Source organism: Eschscholzia californica, unplaced genomic scaffold, assembly GCF_041429995.1.
Source record: "Eschscholzia californica isolate CP2 unplaced genomic scaffold, dmEscCali1.0.p SCAF_3, whole genome shotgun sequence".
Lineage (NCBI taxonomy): Eukaryota > Viridiplantae > Streptophyta > Magnoliopsida > Ranunculales > Papaveraceae > Eschscholzia > Eschscholzia californica.
Genome location: NW_028238420.1, coordinates 3,469,054 through 3,491,703, shown reverse-complemented (window position 1 = coordinate 3,491,703; position 22,650 = coordinate 3,469,054). Strand labels below are relative to the sequence as shown.

The 22,650-nt window shown below is 35.8% G+C and overlaps 1 pseudogene across 1 annotated transcript; it reads left to right on the top strand.

The window, feature by feature from the left end:
• The first annotated feature begins 10,604 nt into the window (after nt 1–10,604).
• Nucleotides 10,605–19,537, top strand: LOC147547750 (uncharacterized; annotated as a pseudogene). The gene is made up of 14 exons (XR_015236955.1): nt 10,605–13,395; nt 13,465–13,593; nt 13,678–13,863; nt 13,949–13,998; nt 14,145–14,743; nt 14,905–15,126; nt 16,416–16,529; nt 17,321–17,520; nt 17,627–17,842; nt 17,958–18,235; nt 18,478–18,625; nt 18,721–18,851; nt 19,215–19,301; nt 19,385–19,537. The product of XR_015236955.1 is annotated as an uncharacterized LOC147547750 (transcript).
• Nucleotides 19,538–22,650: the final 3,113 nt, after the last annotated feature.

Here is a 22,650-nt window from a genome sequence, read left to right as displayed (position 1 = left end):
GGATATGAGAAAAAAGAGAAATTAATTTCCAACAAACACAAGGCTACTTTCGTACTTTTAATTACAAAACAATTCACTAATTTCTAATTAAAAAAAGAAGTATCCTAATTGGACATTACTGGGGAGAGGATAATGCTAAATTTTCCCTCTTTTTACGTACATGTACCTAGTAATCATACATAAGCATACTACATAGTGATTTTTTTTTTATGAGAGGAATACTACATAGTGATTGAAAAGTCCAAATAAATCAGCTGAAAACATGGCCAATTTTTTTCAATTTGTTTGTATCTTTTATTGTATAATGCAAAACTCTTCTTGACAAGCTACGCCAATTTTCAATTAATTATTTTTGCGTTATTTCTCAAATGACTTCCTACTTTATGACCAGTTTCATGCGTAGTTCCTTATTTTATCGAAAATATCCTGATGGTCACCTTTGACCGTTACCTTCCATTTGACTGTTAACTTTTCTTCTGTTTTTTCAAAAATACCCTCCTTTTTAAATGTGCTGTCAACTCTCCCTAAAATTTCTCATTCTCTCTCTCTAAAAACTTTTTTTTCTCTTTCTCTATAAAATCTCTCTCCCCCGAAAATCTTTCTCTCTTGTAAAATCTCTCCTCTGTGAAATCTCTCTTTTTTCTCTTCTGCTTCATCAAGAATCAAAACTGATATAGATCATCAAATCAAAACTGACAATAAGAATCGTTCTGAATCAAAGTAGTTCTGAATATATCCCTAGATTTTCCCTTTCTCAAAGTGAATTTCAGGCGAGATATGTTGAGATTTTTAGTTGATTCAGGTTTCAGTAATGACTTGCTAGAAATTCTAGGGTTAGGTTTACAACATAGAAAGAGATGATGAGAGAGAGGGAGATTTTCGAGAAAGAGAGATTTTACAGAGAGAGAGATTTTCGAGAGTGAGAAAGAGTTTTTCTAGAGAGATGGAAAGTTTTCCAGGGATAGTGAGATATATAGTTTTTGACAGAGAGATAAAGTTTTTAGAGAGTGTGTGAGCGATCCTAGAGAGAGTTGTCTGCACATTTAAAAAGAGGGTATTTTTGGAAAATCGGAAGAAAAGTTAACAGTTAAATGGACGGTAACTGTCAAAAGACGTCGGTCATCTGAGTATTTTCGATAAAATAGGGAGCTACACAGGAAGCTAGTCATAAAATAAGGTCCATTTGAAAAATAACCCTTAATTTAATTGTGTATTAATTGTCCCCCATTAGTCGGTACTTTGGGGGGAAGATTAACTATTTGGTTGTAGACGTATTCTATGCAAGGAATGAAACTTCTCGAAATTTCACCGAAATTTCGCGAAACGTTTCCTAAAATGAGATTAGGTGCACGAAATAACACTTACAACTATTTCCTGCATAGTTTCCACCGACATGATCGAAATTTCCACCGAAGTTGTGGGAAATATCGAAATTTCCACCGACATGATGGAAATTTCGACCGACATAGTAGAAGTCTAGCAAAAAAATCAGAGAAACTAATACTAGAAAAATATCCATTTCTTCGTCTTTTTCATCTTCATTCTCTTAGATCTTTTTTGATTTTTATGTTATGTTTTCCATGGTTTTTAAATCTATTTGAATGATTTACGACTTGACTTAACTGCCTAAATTGGTTTTATCTTAGTAACACCTCTAATATAACTGTGTAATTGACGATACCTTCTCAAACTAACATAGTTTGTTAATTATTATTAGTAAGAATGTTATCTTTTGGGTGTTATAGCCAAAAAATTATTCAATTTACCCCCGGAAGTAACTGTGTAATTGTTAATACTCCCTCAAACTAATAGATAATGTTAAACATCATTTTTATGCTTCATTATGGTTTAATAATCTTGTTATACATAATTGCATCATATTTCTATCATTTCTGTAGATTTGTAAGATTTCCACACTGACCGAAACATTTCTACGAAACGTTTCCACTTTTGGACCGACCGAAATTTCCACCGAAACCGAAATTTCATTCCTTGATTCTATGATAATTGAACTAATTTCAGAATTTCTAGTGAAAATTGAATATCTCTTGCTCACTAGTTGAACCAATTTCTAGTGTTTAATGGAAGTATTTATAATTTTATACTTTAACATGTGGTCTAATGACGACTAACAATTGCACATTGATTTCAAGTTTTTTTATGTTAACCCTATCCTATAAAACTTATATAACAATTGCACATTTTTTTTTTTTTGTTGAAGTACTGTAAAACTTATATAACAATTGCACATTTGTTTTTAAAACTTATACAGTAAAAAAGTTATTCTTCCAAACTTTCTACCACTTTCTCTTCTTTGTGCTGGTAAAAGTATATTCTCCAATCCATAATTTCTTTCTCATCTCCTTTCTCCATTACCATTTCTTCCTCATCTCTTTCCGACCACCACCATTTCTTCCTCATGTTTATTCAACACCACCACCATTTCTTCCAATATTGATAGGGGGACTTTCCCATGCACTTCTTGGTGCACTCCTCCTAATAGGACAAGGGGTGTTTTAGCCTTTTCACAGTGTTGAAAAACTAAAGTAGTCTTTGTCTTATTAGCCACCTAAGCATTGAGTTACGTGGGAGAGTTCACGGAAGGGACCTTTATCATTTTTGCATTTCTTCCTCTTTCTTCCTTCCTCCCCCCTCCCCCCCCCCCCCCCTCCCAATCTCTCTTCCTCTACCTCTCTCTACTATTTCGGCGAAAGAGAAATCCATTTCGCTAGCTGGAACCACACTTGTTTTTATAATGAGGAAAAAGAAAAAAGTTTGTTCCCCTAAATTTTTTGACAAAATGTTAAAACAAATTTAAAATGGACTTTAAAATTTTTTATTATTTTCCCAAATTCCGGCCTAAAAAAATTGTATTGCATAAGCATGACTTTCATTTGTGTTCCTCCTTCGTTGGCATGTAAACTATGAAAGGTGTCCCCTGTCCAATGCCCTATTTGTCTGAAGTGATGCAGATACTTAGCTCTTTAGGTAGTGATTGCATACTTAATATTTTTATATGACTTCAAGTCGTTACAATCACTATGAGACATAGATGCACCATAAAATGTAATATAAAGATACTTCATATGGGTATATGATATTTCAAGACATGTGGCTTGGTTCATGTGGAAAGCTAGAAATGAGTATGTCTTTGACGGAGAGAAATCAAGTTGTTATAAGATTATCTTTGAAGCTTCGGCTATGCAGCTGGACTTTCATGGTACATGTATGACTCCCTCAACGCCCGTAAGAAGAAATGAAGAACATGAGGCACGGTTTGAGCTTCACACGAGAGAGGGAAGTTGAAGATCGACTTCGATGCAAGATTCTTGCAAGGAAGAGCTGATTTGGCGGTTGTGTGTAGAAACAAGTGTGGGGAAGTTGTATTGGCTGCTACAAACACTGTTAGCACTTTCTCTACGATGGAAGTCAGAGCTAGAGTTATTCCTTGGTGATTGAGATGGCCCTACAAATACCAGAGTATGAATGTGTCATTGAAGGCGATGTCTTAACCATTATTAAAGCATGCACGGGAGAAGAAAAAGGCATTCCATGGATAATTAGATTCAAATTTAAGAGAATGCGAAGATAAAGTATACAGCTACAAGGTTGAACCTTTACATTTTGCTACCGCAATGCAATCCAAGTAGCACATCTTCTAGCAAAGAGATCGGCACAGTTACATTTATTCTCAAGGAGTTCATTGAGACTCCCTCTTACATTGTAAGCCAATTGCGGCAGATAAAGCCAATATCTCAGTAAGTTCGAGTAGCAAATAAAATCGGCAATAGCCTCCGTTCACAAAAAAAACTAGGAACCTATCCAGAGTCACTTTAGAACTGATATTTGCGCCACATCCATACTTGAAAAGCAACATGCCCTTCCGAAGTCGCATACCTAATTGGTATCACCATTACATTCATGTACATACACACCAAAAAAATCATGAAGATCTGCTCAAATAGAGTAATCCACTTGTTGTTGCTGAGAAAGGGATGAATATGAATGTGGTCTCTGACTCTCTTGGGCACCTATTATATCTGGATATCTTGGGGATTGACTTGCAAAATAAACTAAAATCCACTTGAAAGATTTGTTAACGAAATTGAGTCATACGCTTGATTAAGAAATTGTTGTCAAAAGTTTAGGAAGTTTATTCTTCACTTAATTAACACATTTTGAAGCAGGCCGAGGGGTCTTTCCACACAATAAGAAAAATTTAAGATGAAAATGCTAATTATAATTAACAATAATAACAATTTGATAACGGTAACAATAACCATAACAATAACAATAAGGTTCAAATAAAACTCACCAAATGGGGCTAGTGATCTAAAGTTGAGTACAAAGTGCACAAATATGAGCATTACAATTGTCATAATCATCATGTTAATGTCAAACAAATTCCTTATCGGGCATGCTTTATATAAGAAAGACAATCATTGATAAACTGATAAAAAACAAATTATTGAATATTAATGCTGACACAATCTTAGTTAGTATGTGATTGATGTAGAATACAACGAACAAAATCTACCACAAGATCTTTCAAGCATCATTCTTCTATTAGAAAATTAAATTTAGAGAAATGAATTTCAGTAGATTTTTGCTGGCATTTATTTTGGAACCATCACTCAATTAGCTTCCCCTCAATACCATTATCATGAAGCAAAAAATGTTCTTAGATAAAAGTGAGAATATTAGTCATAAATATCAATAAGGGTTATTTCCCTAATGGCCCCCCAACTTTGTGACCAGCTTCCCGCCTGGCCCCCTACTTTACAAGAAATACCCATATGGCCCCCTTTCGTTATAACACCGTTACTCTCTCTCTTCCATTTCTTTTCTCTCTCCTCCAGCATGTTTTCTCTCTCTGCCACCTCGATAAAACCAGCCACATCATCGTCTTCACCGGCGGAGTCGCCGGCCGGCAACCTCAAACTTTTTTTTTCTCTCTTCTATTCTCTCTCCTCTCACATCTCTCTCTCTAAACTCCGGCGAAGGGAAATCCCCTTCGCGGAGTTTAGAGAGAGAGAGAGAGAGATGTGAGAGAATATTAAAAAAAAAATTCTTTTTAGAGAGAGAGAATAAAAAAAAATTTTGAATGTCGCCGGCGGGAAATTTGGCCGGTCGGCGACTTAGGTCGGAGAAGATGATGATGTGGCGTGATAGGTGACTTGGCAGAGAGAGAAAATGAGATAGAGGAGAGAGAGTAACGGACCGTTAAAGATAACGGAAAAAGGGGGCCATATGGACACGGGCGGCCTAGGCCCAAAGCCACCAAAGCGGTGGCTTTGGGCCCCCAACTAGGGATGGAAAAACGAGGGCCCCAAGAGACTCGGATATATAGTAACTGAAGGTGAAATTTACAATGTGCATGCTTAGCTCAGTTGGTAAAGTATTATTTCAAAACCCAAAAGGTCATGAGTTCAATCCTTATTGCCAACATAATTTTGCTAATTTTCTATATCAACTCATTTATTTCATAAATCTCTAATTTAATTACTTATTTTAATAAATTTTCTTGATCATGTTTTTTAGTTAAAATCTTGATCATCAATACAAATTGAATTTTACTTTTAGTAAGTAGTTTTTGTTGATCTCATAAAAAAAATAGTTTTTGTTGTATATATATGCTATTTTCTTTACATGTTATATGTATATCAATGTTGGCAAGTCATATTTTAAGTTTTTGTCATGTGCATCATTTCTGAACATTTTATGTGATCAAAATATCTGCAATGGTGATTCGTTGCATAATTGCAAATAAAGTTGTACAAATTTTGTAGTTATTTTATGTGAACCTTTTTTTGGTGACAATTACATTTTATCGTATACATGATATTAACAAAATTAACTTTCTACGAAGGAAATTTGTTCTTTTCAACCTAATTTTATCGTACACATGATATTAACATGATATCAAACTAAAGTAATGTAATGATCTCTCGCTTTTTTTAATTTGAAACAAAGTGATAAGTAAGATATATAATTTTTACAAGTATTTGAAATTAATATGGATTTCATATTAAACTTGACACCAAATTTATATTTTTATCAAACAAAACATTGTTTTCAAGTTGTTCAAAATTTTCTACAAAAACTTTGTTTATACATCTAAACAATGTAACATAAAAGTAAGTACACCTTAATGATAGGAATAAGGTGACAAAATTATAGTATAATTTTTTTAAAAATTCTTTAAAGGGCCCCAATTTCAGAGTTCGCTTTAGGCCTACCATGACCTAGGGCCGCCCCTGCATATGGATATTTCTCGTAAAGTAGGGGGCCAGGCGGGAAGCTGGTCACAAAGTTGGGGGCCATTAGGGAAATAACCACAATAATAACGATAATGATAACAATAACATACTTGTCTTTCAACAAAAAAAAAAAAACAATAACATACTTGTATTATACTTAGGGGATGATAGTGGATAGGGATTTAGAAGGACGTTCATGGACAAAATGTCTCGTAGATATTTCAAGATATTTCGAGACATTTATCTATAAACAAAATGTCTTTATAGACATTGAGTTTGTATACAAAATGTCGTGGAGACATTTCAAGATATTTGGTTCATAAACAAAATGTCTTGTAGACATTTCAAGATATTTGGTCTATAGACGAAACTCTTGGAGACATTTCAAAATATTGGGTCCAAAGACAAAATGTGTAGTGGATATTATTATTATTATTATTATTATTATTATTATTATTATTATGTCATTAGTGGTGGACATTTATTATTTTAATTTTATCATTATTATCTAATCATATGTGATAATATGTCTAATCATATGTCTAATCATATGTGGTGCACATTTATTGTTTTAATTTTATCATTATTGTCTAATCATATGTGATAATATGTTTGTACTAATATTTCAAACATATATTTTTCAACTTTTGCAGACATCCGTAGATATATGTGGACATTGATGGATATTTATTGTTTTAGCATTATTACCATCTTATCATATGAATAAAATATTTTTGTTCATATATCAAAAATATACTTTTCGAGTTTCGTAAACATCTGTGGATACTTGTGGACATTGATAGACATTTGATAAATATTTAAATATGATTTATCATGTGAAACAACAAATTTTTATTAATACTTCAAAATTATAGTATTTTGTTACATTTGTAAACATCTGTGGACATTGATGGATATTTATTATTTTAATATAATCCAATATTATAATAACATAGTAATAAGATAATAATAATATAATAGTATAATGGAGTAATATAATAATACAATAATATAATAATACAATATTAATATAATATAATAATATAATATAATAATATAATATTATTATAATATAGTGATATATAAATTATTAATGTTGTTATATTATTATATATTGTTAATATAATAATAATAATAATAATAATAATAATAATAATAATAATAATAATAACAATAATTTTTATTATCTTCCTTACCGAAATGTCCCCAGGTGTCTTCCATATTTTGAAATACATTTTCTCTCTAAAAGTTCTCCAAATTTACACTAAAATGTCTCCAAATGTCCATGAAACCAATTTATCTTGGAATGCTTGTAATTTCGTGTCTCAAACGAATAACATAGACTTTTGGGAATATTTTAAATGTCTCAAATGAATAACACAAACATCGGGAGACATTTGAATTGTCTCAAACAAATAACACAGACATTTCAAGACATTCCGAGACATTTGAAATGTCTCAAATGAATAACATAGACATTTCAGGATATTTGAAATGTCTCAAACGAATACACAAATATTTAGGGACATTTCAAATGTCCCTAACCAATAACACAGACTTTGAGGGACATGAAAATGTCCCCAATGTTCTGAACCACTACCCCCACCTTAGTGTGTTCTAGATTTTGGCAGAATATTCCTAAGTCTATAAAATCATGTTAGCTAAAGTTCAGTGCTAGCTGTCAGGAGGTGCTTATCTTTTTTTCCTTTGTGTGCTCTAGACTTTGAGGGACATGAAAATGTCCCCAATGTCCTGAACCACTACCCCCACCTTAGTGTGCTCAAGATTTTGGTAGAATATTCCTAAGTCTATAAAATCATGTCAACATAAACGAGTATTAGCTAAAGTTCAGTGCTAGCTGTCAGGAGGAGCTTATCTTTTTTTCATTTGAAATGTCTCAAATGAATAACATAGACATTTCGGGACATTTGAAATGTCTCAAACGAATAACACAGACATTTAGGGACATTTCAAATGTCCCTAACCAATAACACGGACTTTGAGGGAAATGAAAATGTCCCCAATGTGCTGAACCACTACCCCCACCTTAGTGTACTCTAGATTTTGGCAGAATATTCCTAAGTCTATAAAATCATGTCAAGCAAATAACACAGACATTTCAAGACATTTCGAGACATTTGAAATGTCTCAAATGAATAACATAGACATTTCGGGACATTTGAAATGTCTCAAACGAATAACACGGATATTTAGGGACATTTCAAATGTTCCTAACTAATAACATAGACTTTGAGGGACATGAAAATGTCCCCAATGTCCTGAACCACTACCCCCACCTTAATGTGCTATCGATTTTGGCAGAATATTCTCAAGTCTATAAAATCATGTCAAAATACACGAGTATTAGCTAAGGTTCAGTGCTTGCTGTCAAGAGGAGCTTATCTTTTTTTTCCTTTCTATAGTTTAATTTGATATTAACAAAGGAAAATTTGATCTGTGGAAGATTATTATCTAAGGGTCGGTTTGATACGTGTGAAAAGAAAACCAAGATTTACATATGTGAATTGAGATTCCGGGTTCAAGCCTCAACAATACAACTAATTTATCATAATTCAATACATCGATTTAGTTCAATACATCCGACTCGGTTTTGCTTTGTTGTTTTCAAGACTTGGATTTTCAATAAAATCAGTTTGGTCATTGTTCATCGTGTTCAACACAATCAATTTGGTTTAGGTTTTTTCAAGATCTGAATTTGAGAGAGTAGATTCAGAGTTTAGATAAGATCTGGTTCAAGATCATGTTCATCGTGATTGTTCGTAGTTGGATTTGAGAGAGTCAGTTGATTCAGAGACGGTGAGAGCGCATCATGGGTCGACGCGTGAGAAATCAATTTTCCCATCTTTGAGATGGGAAAATTTTGAAGTTCACACTTTATTTTCTTTTAGAATCGGTTTTCACATCTAAAGTGGTCAACCAAACAACAGAAAATCCACTTTCTTACGAAATCGATTTTCCCACTAGATTTCACATGTATCAAATGGATCCTAAGGTAAAATTGAAGATCTTATAAGAAATTTACATTGTATACCCTCCTAAAAATAGAGAAATAGCTAGTGACCCCTCTTCCCTAAAATTTACATAAATAGTCCTTGGAGCTTTTCTTCCCACACTTTTACTACCAATCTCTTCAAAAGGTATGGAGGAAATATTCATTTATTGGTTGATTTTGTATCTTCCTTGTGGAAATCAATCTTAATGACAAATTTATTCTCCCCTCGATACCGAGTGAAGCAAAAATGTCCTTAGATAAAAATGAAAATATTAGTCATAAATATCAATAACGGTAATAATAACAATAATGTTAACAATAACATAATGGAACTTAACGGTTTACACGTGTGTAAAATTTTAATACTAAAAACGATAAAGTCTCGAGTACAAAATTATCTATAAACACGAGCACTACCGTTATTATCATAACGAACATATTAGTATCCAAATTTGAACCTAATAAGCTTTTAAAGGAAAGATAAACATCTGACAAACCGATAAAAACAAAATTTCTAGGTTGATACTGACATGATCTTCATTAGTATGTAATTGATTTACATTCCAATAAATAGATCTACCCACATGCAAGATTTTGCAACTGTCTTGTTCGTATGAAAATATGATCGTTGTAGATTATGTTAGAAGTTGAATTCGCGCCATAATTCAGTTAATTCGAACTCGCGCCATAATTCAGGGAATTCGAACTCGCGCCGCAAACGAGATAACTTGAGTTACTCACCTCATTCACAAAATATTGATTTTCACTAAAAATGTGAGAATATTTCTACCCAAACCATATCATGTTATTAGCTACATATATCATGTCAATGTTGAATGTTTGTGATATAGTATGATCAAATTCAGCTATTAACCCCTGAACCTAAAATATATGCATAAATAGTCCTCGAAGTTTTTAGCTTCACTTTTCTGAAGCATATATATAGAGGGTGGATTCATTCATTTCATTTGTTGATTCTGTATCTTCCTTCTCGAAATCAATCTCCAAATATAAATTATTAGGGTTTAATATAACATCGACGGACATCTCAATTTCATCTTCCACCTTTTCATCACAATCATCACAGAAAATCTGATCTTCTACTGGTTGTTAGGTAGAGAGAGAAAGAGGAGAGTGAAAGAGGAGAGAGAGAGATAGAGCGAAACGATTTGATTGGTTATATCAAAACTATATTGAATCGAATCGACAAAATTAATAGTCACAGAGACTTACTACTTCGTCTTCTTCATCATCACTATCACATTTCTGTATATCTTTCTCTCTCTATATATCTAATCTCAAGTCTCTACTGTAAGTATCTACTGATCTTTTTCTTCAATCTTTGTTGTTATGTATGCTAAGAGAATTGAGTTGAAATCAAAATCAAAGGTTTTCTGTTTTGTTAATTATGGGGCATAAGAAAAGAAACTCAGTTCCGCGTAGTAATAGACAATCTTCTGCTTCTACCACCGGTACGGCGGTGGTAGTTGCGGCGGATGGGGCAGATTGTAATATTACTGTAGAAGATGAGAAATCATTGAATCTAGGTTTAATTAATGATTCTAGAGATGAACAAAGTAAGAATGAAGTTTCATCTCAGTCGGATTCTTCAATGAATGCTTTGATTAAGGTTGAATGTGAGAAAGCCCTAACAGCTCTGCGACGAGGGAATCATACGAAGGCTTTAAGACTCATGAAGGAATCTACTCTTCGTTATGAGAGTTCCGCTCTCCTTTTTCGTGTTCAAGGAACTCTTTGTGTTAAGGTTGCTACTTTAATTGATGACCCAAATGTGAAACAAAGACACATTAAGAATGCACTTGAGTCTGCTAGAAGAGCTGTTTCGTTGTCCCCAAACTCGATTGAGTTTGCTCACTTTTATGTTAATTTATTGTATGAATCGGTAAATGATGGTAAGGGTTATGCGGAGGTTATTCAGGAGTGTGACAGGGCATTATCGATTGAGAGCCCTGTTGATCCTGGTACAGAGAGTTTACAGGATGAGAGCCAGCAGAAGCTATCGACACCTGAGGCACGGATAAATCATGTGATAGAGGAGTTACGCTCTCTTGTTCAGAAAGCAAACATTGCTTCGATTTCGTCATGGATGAAAAATTTCGGGAATATAAATGGTGAGGGGAAGTTCCAATTGATTCCGATGAGACGGTTAACAGAAGATCCTATGGAGTTGAGATTGGTACAGAATAAAAGGCCAAATGAGCTCAAGAAAGCTACTAAGACACCAGAAGAGCGAAGGAAGGAGATTGAGGTATGTGTGGCTGCTGCGAGGTTGTTGCAGCAAAAAGCTGATTCTCCTTCCCTGCAGAAGGACGATGATAGGTCTTTGGATTCATCTTCGGGAAACCACAAAGCGGGTGAGCGTCGTAAACATTCAAATTTGCGAAAGACTGTTTCCATGTCGGAGAGGATGGATCAGGTTAAGTCATTTTGGAATTCTCTGAGTCTTGATAGAAAACAAAGTATGCTCCAAGTGCTGGTTAAAGATCTCAAGTCCCATTTCAGTTCACCAAAAGATAGTCTAATCGCGGAAGTTGTATCTGAAGCTCTATTATTTGCTGGGGTCAGTAAGACATGGAAGTTTTGGCAATGCTGCTGTTGCAGTGAGAAGTTTTCTGACGGCGACTCCCATATGCAACATTTTGTGAGGGACCACATGGGCAGTCTCTCGCCAAGATTCCAGTCAGTATTGCCTCAGGAAGTTGAGTCTGACTGGGTTGAGATGCTTTTAAGTGGTTCATGGAAACCAATTGATGCTTCTTCTGCGCTAAATATAATTGAAGAACTATTCAAATGCCGATCACCAAATGTTGTTGATGGATCCAATAACATAAATTATCATGATTGGAGCAAGACTGGTATCACTGATTGCAACTGCAGAGAGGCGTGGGACTCTTCTTCAGATGATGAAAATGTGTTGCCAATGGATGAAGATTTGGAAGCAGGGTACTGCAGTGGAAGTTTCAAGGAAAGTAAAAGGCAGGATGACATTCCAAACTTTGAAATAGTGGAAGGTGACAGCAGTAGGTTGGTGAAGGCGTGATTGAAAACACAAACTTGGCCACTATGTGATGATTCTGAGCGAGCACAGCTCCTTCAGAAAATCCATGGTATGTTTCAGTTGCTTATTAAACATAAATGTCTAGCTATGAGTCATCTTAATTGGGTCATACAATATGCAATGGAGGACATTCAGAGTCTTTCTCCTAGATCTAAGCTTTTGAACCTTGGTTTAGACCAAACCCCTAGTTGCATTTGCTTCTTGGGAGGTACCCAACTTAGAAAAGTCCTTAAGTTCTTACAGGACCTTTCTAATTCAAGTGGATTAAGTAGATACTCTGAAAAGAGTGGGACTGGAGATGAGAAAGACTGTGGTGCTCAAGATCTTGAAATCAAAGAGATGATTGTTCTCGGGAGTGATTCGTCATATCTCCTTTTGGATGAGCGCTTAATTAGAGGTGAAGTTACTTCTTTTAGATATTCTGAGAAGAGTTGTTCTGCGAGTGATGATATTGCATCGGTAAATGATGGTGAAGATACAATGCCACTCGATAGTGATGCCCTGTTATCCTGGATCTTTTCAGGTCCTTCTAGTGGGGAACAGTTGGTGTCATGGACACGTATGAAAGAAGAGATACACAACGAGGGCGAGAAATTCTTGAAGTGCTTGAGAAGGAACTTAACCATTTGCAAGGCTTGTGTGAGAGGAAATGCGAGCACATGAGCTATGAGGAAGCTTTGCAGCTAGTTGAGAGTCTTTGCCATGAAGAACTTAAGAAAAGAGAGCACACTACGAGATTTGCGTCAAGAAGTTACGAGGCTGTCCTTAGAAAGCGGCAAGAAGAGCTCATTGAGAGGGAAAATGATTATATGTTCATAAGCAGTAGGCTTGAGTTGGATGCTATATCGAATATTCTCAAAGAAGCACAAGCATTGAATATCACACCGTTTGGTTACGAAGAAGCTTTCACAGACGTTACTACTCGTTTATGTGATACAGAATACATGGAAAATGATGACTGGAGAATGCAGGACATCGTACATCAAGCAGATAGTTGTGTTGAAGTAGCAATCCAGAGGCAGAAGGACCACTTATCTGTAGAGGTGAGCCTGTCACTAGTTGTATTCTTTAGTAAAACCGACTAATTAGCTCATTTTCTGATTCTCCTTCAGGTCAGCAAAATTGATGCCACGATAATGGGAGATGTCACAGGCATGCAACAATTGGAGTTTAAGCTTGGGTCTCTATCGACCTATGATTTTCGCGCGATTATCTTGCCTCTTGTCAAATCCTTCATGCGGGTCTGTGCTATTCTGTTTGACTGCCTTGGGTTATATATTTTTGGATGGAACTTAACATGTTCTGAGTGTGATATCTATTTTCAGGCCCGCTTGGAAGAACTTGCAGAGAAAGATGTCACAGAAAAATCTGAGGCTGCTAAAGAGGCATTTTTGGCTGAACTTGCACTTGATGCCATAAAGAATAAGGGAGGTGATCATTCAAAACAACTCCAGGAGAAGTACAAGGATAAGAAAAAGAGCAAGGATTACAGAAAAGCTAAGGGTTTAAAGGTCATAATTCAGGGTTTTGTTGATCACGATCTTCTTTCTTCTACTTATGTTACGGGGTCGTAATGTCTTTTTTGTAGTTTTGCAGGTTCATGGTGGTAACGACCAACTTCTTTACGAAGACACTACAGGCGAAGTGTACGTATTTCTCTTGATCTTACCAGTCATGTAGAAGTTTCGGAAGTATCATGTTGATCTATTTCTTCTTATTATTGGTCTTCTTCTTGCATATACTGCTTTCACTAGTCCTTATTAAAGGAGAAGTTATGACAATGTTTCTGCAGTCACCTCTCTATTGCCTCTGATAGTCATCCCAACTTAGAGGTGGAAGACGGTGTTAGTGGGGATGATTTGATTCAACAGAAAGAAGACCTTAGATATAAACTTGAGCTTGAAGCAGAGGAAAGAAAGCTTGAACAGACACTCGAGTATCAGAGGAAAATCGAGAAGGAAGCCAAACAGAGGCACCTTGCAGAGTTACATAAAAAAGACAGTGAAAGAATGCAAGAGAATATCCCAGTAAGTTTTCAAGGTGATGGTGGCTCTCCGAATAGCTCGACAGAGGTTGACCACTGCGGATCTATTTCTGAAGTATCCTTGTTCAACAGTCAGAAAAATGAACCGGATATGCCCCAACAATGTTCTGCCGGGCATGACATGGTGGTAACTTCTGAAGTTGGGGGTGGCTTATCTAAGTACCCTGAGAATTCTCATCAAATTTCAGAAGATCATTCACTCGGCAAGACTGATTTGTTAGAAGGCATACCAGTTGTTCCTCCAAAAGTTGCAAATGGAGTCACAGTTGCCAGCAAATCCATTGGCAAATCTGAATCTGGTAGTATTAAAACGACAAATAATCAAACGCAGATTAAAGTTGGACATGGTAAACACAACCATTCAACTACAGCTTTAAATTCTTTTATTCATTATATGGTATCCATTGTTCGAGATAATTATGTTATTCAATCGACTTGGAGTTGTACTATCAGTAAGAAAAGTTTATATTATTTTTTTTGAATTCCTGAGTAATCTTTGTTTTTGCAGGCCTAGATAGCCAAGGAACTCATAGTAATGGATATTTGCGTCCTAGTCGTGGAAATAGAAGACGAGGAAAACAGCGTAACAGATCTACTTTAGTTGATGAGAGAAGTTCTCGATCCTTGTCTTCTGAGAAACATAATCGTGATAGTGGGTATTTGCAAAGTGACAGCAGCATCAAGGAACAAACTAACACAACGATGCAGAGTACCTTTCATCTTGGTGATGGTAAGTGAACTCCTCAGTTTTCTTTGCATTTATTTGATCTTTTACAATCAACACAACATATCGGCAAAATTCATGAACCACTCTCGACTTACCAGTGTCACTGGTTCTCAGGTTCCAGCTTATGTTACCTTCAGTATAACATGTCTACAGGATATAAAAATATTTTCCTCTGCTTGATTCTCCTCTCACTGCATGATTGGACCCTTTTTTTCTTGAGAATACAAGATATGATAATAATTAATAATACCGATATCTTTGAATTACTTGTAAAAAATGGAACTGGTAATCAGTTCAGGAACCAAAGATGTGAATTCTAATTTCTGAACCATTTGCATGAGGATGATCTTCTTGTAATGCCCTTGAAATCTGTGGAGTTCAAAATGGTGCGGATCTACCCCACCCAAACGCCATCAAGTCCGAAACTTATCAAAAGTGTATTCAAGTTAATACTTCTGGCACTGCCATTTCACTCTAACGTTCAGATTAGTTTTTGGCAGTGAAGAGTGGTCCTAAATTTCAGAATGGATTGATCATTTATTATTAGCCTTAGGGATCAATTCTCAAATCACATGTGCTGCTGATATGCTCATCCTTCCTAGATAACGATATAAAGAGAATAAGTTATACTAAGGTTAGATATAAATTATATAATGATGTCAACCTTTGTTCATCTAAAGTAGGATTCCTTCTTGAGAGTTGAAACGTTTGTTCTTAATGGCTTCCATCACTTGACCCAGAACACAAGAAAATCACAAGTTCTGGATGAGTTAACGAATAATACATGTTTAATACGTAAAGTGTGTGAATATATGAGTGTACGACATACATATTATAGAGGAAAAACCTATCTTTTAGATAAGGGGGGAAAGAGAAGAAGCTATAGGACAGTTTAGGTACCATGATGTTGACTGTCGTCATCTAAAGTGATTTTCTTTCGGTAGTTGGCTAACATGACTTGATGCACTACACACAAGGAAAAAAAAAGTGAAGGATGAGTTTATGAAAATGAAATGATACATGCCTTGAGCTGTGAATAACATGACAAAGTGAAAGCAGATGAACATTTTCTTTTCACATTTCATAAGCATGATCACAAGGCAACTTGAAAATTAAATTGCAAACTGTGTTTTGCTCCAGATCACTCCCCTTCATGGGTTCATGGAATAGTTACTGAACCATTCACTTGATATCTTTATCTAACAAATCAGCATGATTTAGATTGAACTATTTTAGATGAAGAATTTATTGCATATTTGGAGAAAATTATTATTTATCATGGTTTCAAATAGGTAATGCAGAACCGGGAAGTAATGGAGTGAAGTCATTAAGAGAACTGCACGTGGAGAAAGACGATGAGGAAAGGTTCCAAGCTGACCTTAAAAAAGCTGTTCGCCAAAGCCTTGGTAGTGTATTACCTTATTCTTCACCTTCTTCTCTGTTCTTTGTCTTTATAAGCGAGTAGTTTTGTGTCAATCAGTAGGAATCATATATTTTATACTAGACTAGGTAGACATGGTTAAAGAGACGCTTGATGACATTCTTTCTTGTGGACTGGGATTTGGGGTGCATTACGACATCATCAAATCATACAAGTGAGTTTGTCAGGGGTGATAACTGATAAGCGAGGAAGGTGGAGTCCCAATTTACTGTCGCTATGGAGGAGCACCCTATTATATAGATAGGTTGATGGGCAAGAGCTTTAATGCTGTGATTCCACTGGGAATGATTTTGCATAGTGTTAACATATCAGCCCCTCCAAAAGTCAACCCTGTTATCAAATCACTGTATGAGTCCGTGAAAAATCATAAGTTTGTGTTTAGCATGTTCCATAATTTTTATAATGTATAATGACATATATCTATCTATGCCAATTTATACAAATGGATATACTTTATAAACTTGTAGAGGTCTAGGTAAATCCAAGCTGTTGCTCGGATTCTGTCTACTAAAATAATTAATTTCCTTTCATTTGTTATATTTTAAGTACTATCTGACTGAAGAACATTTGATTATTCATTGCTATTTCCTGCTAGCCCTTCGATCTCCCATTGAATTTTCCCTGATCGCGATTTTTCTACCGCTCAAACTTTGTCTCCATTTTGTGATTAACATGTCTAAAAGAAAAAGTAGAAATATTATTGGATATCTAAACATGTTTCACTTTTTCTCTATCTAATGCTTGTTTTATATGTAGACGCATTTGAAGCACACCAAACCTTTTCTACTGTTGTTGTTCCAAAAGTGTTGCCTCCAAAACCATCTCTAGAAGGCGATGAGTTTGGATATTCACCAGGTGAAGTCATGGTGGGCAGCACAAATGAAAAGGAGGTGTTGGGGGCAGGGTTAAGAAATGAAGTCGGGGAATACAATTGTTTCTTGAATGTGATCATACAGGTTGGCATTCCATAATGTTCTGAGAGTAATTTATCGGTCCTATTATCTTGCACTTGATGTTACTTTTGTCATTATTTCGTAAACCTAAACTGTTGCAAAAATGCAGTCCTTATGGCATATAAGACGATTTCGGGAAGCACTCTTGGGAACATCTACAACATTGCATGTGCACGTTGGAGATCCTTGTGTTATCTGCGCACTATGCGATATTTTTACTGCTCTCGGTGTGGCATCTTCGGACATGCAAAACAAACCAGTTGCTTCTACCAGTTTAAGAGTTGCTCTAAGCAACTTGTATCCCGAAAGTAATTTCTTTCAAGAGGTAAACTGGTGGTATCATAAACTGTAATCACATCTAGCTCCTACTTCATCATTTATTGAACAACTTTTAATTTGTGTTAGTTAATAGATCTGATAGTGTAGTTTCTGACTGTCAGGGACAAAGGAATGATGCGTCAGAAGTTCTGGCAGTGATCTTTGACTGCCTCCATAGGTCGTTTACTTCTGGTTTGGATGAATCTGATGCTCACTCCAAAGAAAAAAAAATTGCACGGGATCTTGGGACTGTTCAAGCAAAGATTGTATAGTACATACTCTGTTTGGAATGAATATCTTTGAGCAGATGAACTGCCATAATTGTAATCTGGAGTCGAGACATCTAAAGTACACATCATTCTTTCACAACATCAATGCCAGTGCGCTCCGAACAACAAAGGTAGTCTGATATAGTCATATAGATATAGCATCTGTACAGTCACTTGCTATTTTGTAGGTGATGAGAGGCACTTACTATACAACTTCATAGTTACTTTTTTTATTTCACTTGTTTGTGGGAGTTCCATTTTCTTATAGTCAGTTTCTCCTTCTATGTAGTCTTTCAAATCTCCTGAAAAGGAAATTAGTTGTTGTGTCTGAACTTTCTTAAGGTTAATAATAAACACTAATATTTTTCTACAGACTATGTGTTCAGACAGCTCTTTTGATGACCTTTTGAATATTGTCGAGATGAATCATCAATTAGCTTGTGACCCAGAGGCAAGTGGTTGTGGGACACTAAACTATATCCATCGCATTCTTTCAACTCCTCCCCATGTGTTCACGACAGGTAAACCTATCAAGTTAAGAGATATGTCGGCTGCTGCATATTACTTAATTTCTTTCCCAGGAATTTATGGGAGTTCGTTCTTTTCATTCTTGCAGTTCTGGGTTGGCAGAATACCTGTGAGAGCGTGGACATATCAGCAACATTGGCAGCCCTAAGTACCGAAATAGATATAGGTTTACTATACCGCGGGCTTGATAAAGGAAGCAAACATCGTCTTGTTTCAGTGGTAAGCAGGACCATCTCATAGATTCATTATATTAAAAAATAACAAAGTTATGTTGCCTATTTTCTGGTACCTCATCATTCTTCATCGCCCGAATAAAATTGTGATGCTCTCGCCACCTCTAAAAATGTTGGGTTTCTTCTCTCACTATACTTTTGTTGGCCTATCTCCTTAGCAAGTGGATCCCTCCCATCTTCTCGAAAAATTTATTATCCTGTTGGAAAGGAAGCAACATTTTATTGGCAAGAAACACGACCAAGCAATTCTGTGCAGAAGTATCTTATTGTTGATTTTCACAGTGAACTCATCGAGACAGTAGTTAACCCCATATTCTTACCCTGATATATTTCTCATGTATAAATGTAGGTTTGTTATTATGACCAACACTATCACTGCTTCTCATACAATCATGAGCAGCAAAAATGGACAATGTATGACGACAAAACAGTCAAGGTAATGAAGTGCACTAACTTCACACATTCATTGTACTCCAACTACCCTTTAACCATCTAATTTCATGATACGATTATATCCAGGTGATTGGTGGATGGGAAGATGTTCTAATCATGTGCGAGAAAGGGCATTTACAACCTCAGGTTCTTTTGTTCGAAGCTGTAAATTAACTTATACCTGAAGAATCTCTTATTATTCGTTTTACTTGGAAGCTGCAACTTCACTATAGAGTTTAGTGATCAAAATCACTCCTGCAAGACTTCCATTTTTGTTCTGAAAGCAATCAAAATTTTGAAGAGAATTTTAGAGACTTGTTAAAGCAGGTGATCCTCCCAGAGGTTGTATTGAATGAGGTTTTTGTTTCAGAAGGGGTAAATCAATATCATCAACGATTAAAAAACTCAAAATTATAGGTACAGTACTTGAAAACCTTTTGAGCCTCGAGCAACACATCGACAGAAGTTCTGCAATAGTAAAGAATCGACTTGGATGGCATCTTTGTGATAGTTTTATTTTTCAGTTTAAAGAAAGAGAGATCCTGTGCATAAAATTATTATGACCCCATTTTGGGTCTCAATATTCTTAGGTTATAAGACAGTGTTCTAGATGATAGATAATGATTATGATGATGATGATGAAGAAGAAGAAAAATGATGTTAAAACATCTTTTAGGTTTGTTTTTCGATTTATAACATTCAGAAGATACTGCAGGATTAATAATCAAATGATTTAGTTTTGAAGGGTTTTAGTTTTGAACTTACAGTTTCAATGGAAATGTTGATCCCCATTTTTTGGCGGAAGAAAGATGTTATCAGTAAATGGAAACTTTCTGAGTTTCAATGTTAACCTAATGATGAGAAGAGATAGGTTTGTGACAAAATTTATTCTATCATGGGTTGTGGACTTGTGGTGGTTTTGATTGTATCTTTTTATCATTTTGATGTTTGATCTGAAATCTGTTATCTTCTACTAGGCGTGGGAATATTACTCACTGGCCCCAAAACGCCCACGGGTACCCGAGCACGTGGCTCACCATGGGCACCCGCTACCTGTTGCGGATAGGGGTGTATTCGAGTCGAGCCGAGCTGAGCAGTAAGGTGTTCAAGCTCGGTTAGTGTATTTGACTGTTTGCTCGAGCTCGAGCTCGAGCTCGTTCGAGTAATTGTCCACTTTCTCGAGCTCGACTCGTATATGTTTGAAAGAGCTCGACTCGTATACGTTTGAAAGAGCTCGACTCGTATATGTTCGAAAGAGCTCGAGCTCGCATTGTTTTAAGCTCGTGTATCGAAATATTTCAATGATCATTTGTCACATAAAATAACAATGCTTAATGATTCATATTATAATAATCTTTTAATTGTTGATATTCCATGTACAAGGTTCAAAATTAATACGTAATTATGTACAACACTGTTATAATATGTATGTTAGACGAATTGTTCACGAGTAGCTCGGGATACACTAAACAGTGATCATGTTCGGCTCGTTTACATAAACGAGCATGATTTGGGCTCGTGTTAAGCTCGTACTCGTTAATTTTCGAGCTGAAAACGAGCCATTGTCGAGCCAAGCTCGAGCATCTCGTTAAAATCTCGACTCGAGTACACCCCTAGTTGCGGGTAGATCCTGCCCCGCCCGCTGAGATTTAATGGGCAGACTCGGGTAAAAACCTTCACCCGAGTTCTGCACCCGATTCCGATAGACAAGCCTGACAGGTGCCTGCAGATACCTGCTCATTTAGTGTGCATCATAAAACCCGAAAGAAAGAACTTACTTCAATAAGGCAGAAGGATATCTTACACCCCATTTTTTTACACCATTTTTACCAGAGCTCCTCCCGCCCCAACCCCCACCCCCATGCAGCCGCCGCACCCGAGTCTGAAAGCAACCCCGAGGGTGCATGTAGATACCCGCTATTTAGTGCGCATCACAAAGCCCAAAAGAAATAACTCAATTCAATAAGGCGGAAGGATATCTTACACCCCATTTTTTGCACCTCTTCCTAACGTTTCAAATTCAGGGGCGGAGCTAGGATTTTGTTCTAGGCAAGATTGACTTAAATAAATCTGCGTACTAATTTGTATGTAGAAGGTATCAATGCTTGTACAAGATAAATACATTTTTTATTCAATTACGATTGTTTCATTCGTTTAATCATTTTATGATCATTTTTGTTTCTACTAATAGAAACATCTAGGATTTTAGAAGCGAAAAAAATTAATTACAGTTGAGGTAAAATAAAAAAAGAAGTAGGATATAAACTCTTTTGTCTAACCAAATTAATAAATGAAACAATGTGACAAACATTCTAAACTAGTTGTCTACAAACAGGAAATTTTCTGACAAACATGTTCCTCCCTTTCGCCACAATGACTGAGAGAAAAGAGAGAAAAAAAAAAGACGAAGAGGAAGCGAGAAAGATGAAGCATTGTGTAATCCATTATTATCGTTATAGTGGAAGATTTCTGGACTAAGTCCGTGGTTTTTTTACCTTCTATCTTGTAGTTTTTGCCACGTTAAACAATCTTGGTGTCTCTGATTTTACTTTCACATCGTTTATCTTCATATTCCTGAACAAGTTAATTAGGTTATTTTTCCTAACATATCCTTCCATCCCTCAATTATCTACATGTCTAAGAAACTCAATTTTTTTTAGAAGAATTCATAGAACCCCAAGGTAGCAGAGTTTTGTGACCTACCATCACTCTGTTTCTTCAAGGTAAATCTCACTTCTTCTTACTTTTACTTTGTAGTTTATTTATCCTCTCCTCTCTAATTTGATTACACATTGATAGGAGACCGAAGCTTGTATAAGTATGTGATGTAGACGCAACGAAATTAAAATAAGAACAATAAAATAAACGAAGAACGGTAAAGAAAACGATAAATAAACTAAAACTTAATTAACTTCAATGGTTTTTCTCTTCAATATGAATATCAAAATAGACTAGACCTCCTTTTATAGTATAATAGACTTTCCTAGATAGACTCAAACTAGGATTCCTAAATATTAAAAATACTTAAAACATAGAAACTCCTAAATAATAGAAATACTAACATAAGGTAATTTCCTAATCCTAAACTAACTAGGACCACTAATGTAGCCGACTGGGTTGTGGGCACGCGTGAACGTGGGCCCACGCGTTATGCGCCTGCATCAGCTCCCCGTTCCCTAGAAGGTTCGTCCCGAACCGTTTCGACGAAGAAAACAATTTGATGCTTCCGCATACGCTGAGATATGCCATGGTGATCCATAATTCCCTTTTCGAACAACTGTTACATTGAGTGTGAAAGACACCAATATGCAAGAAATCACCAACCTGATTCTCATATTGCAATGAGTCTCTCC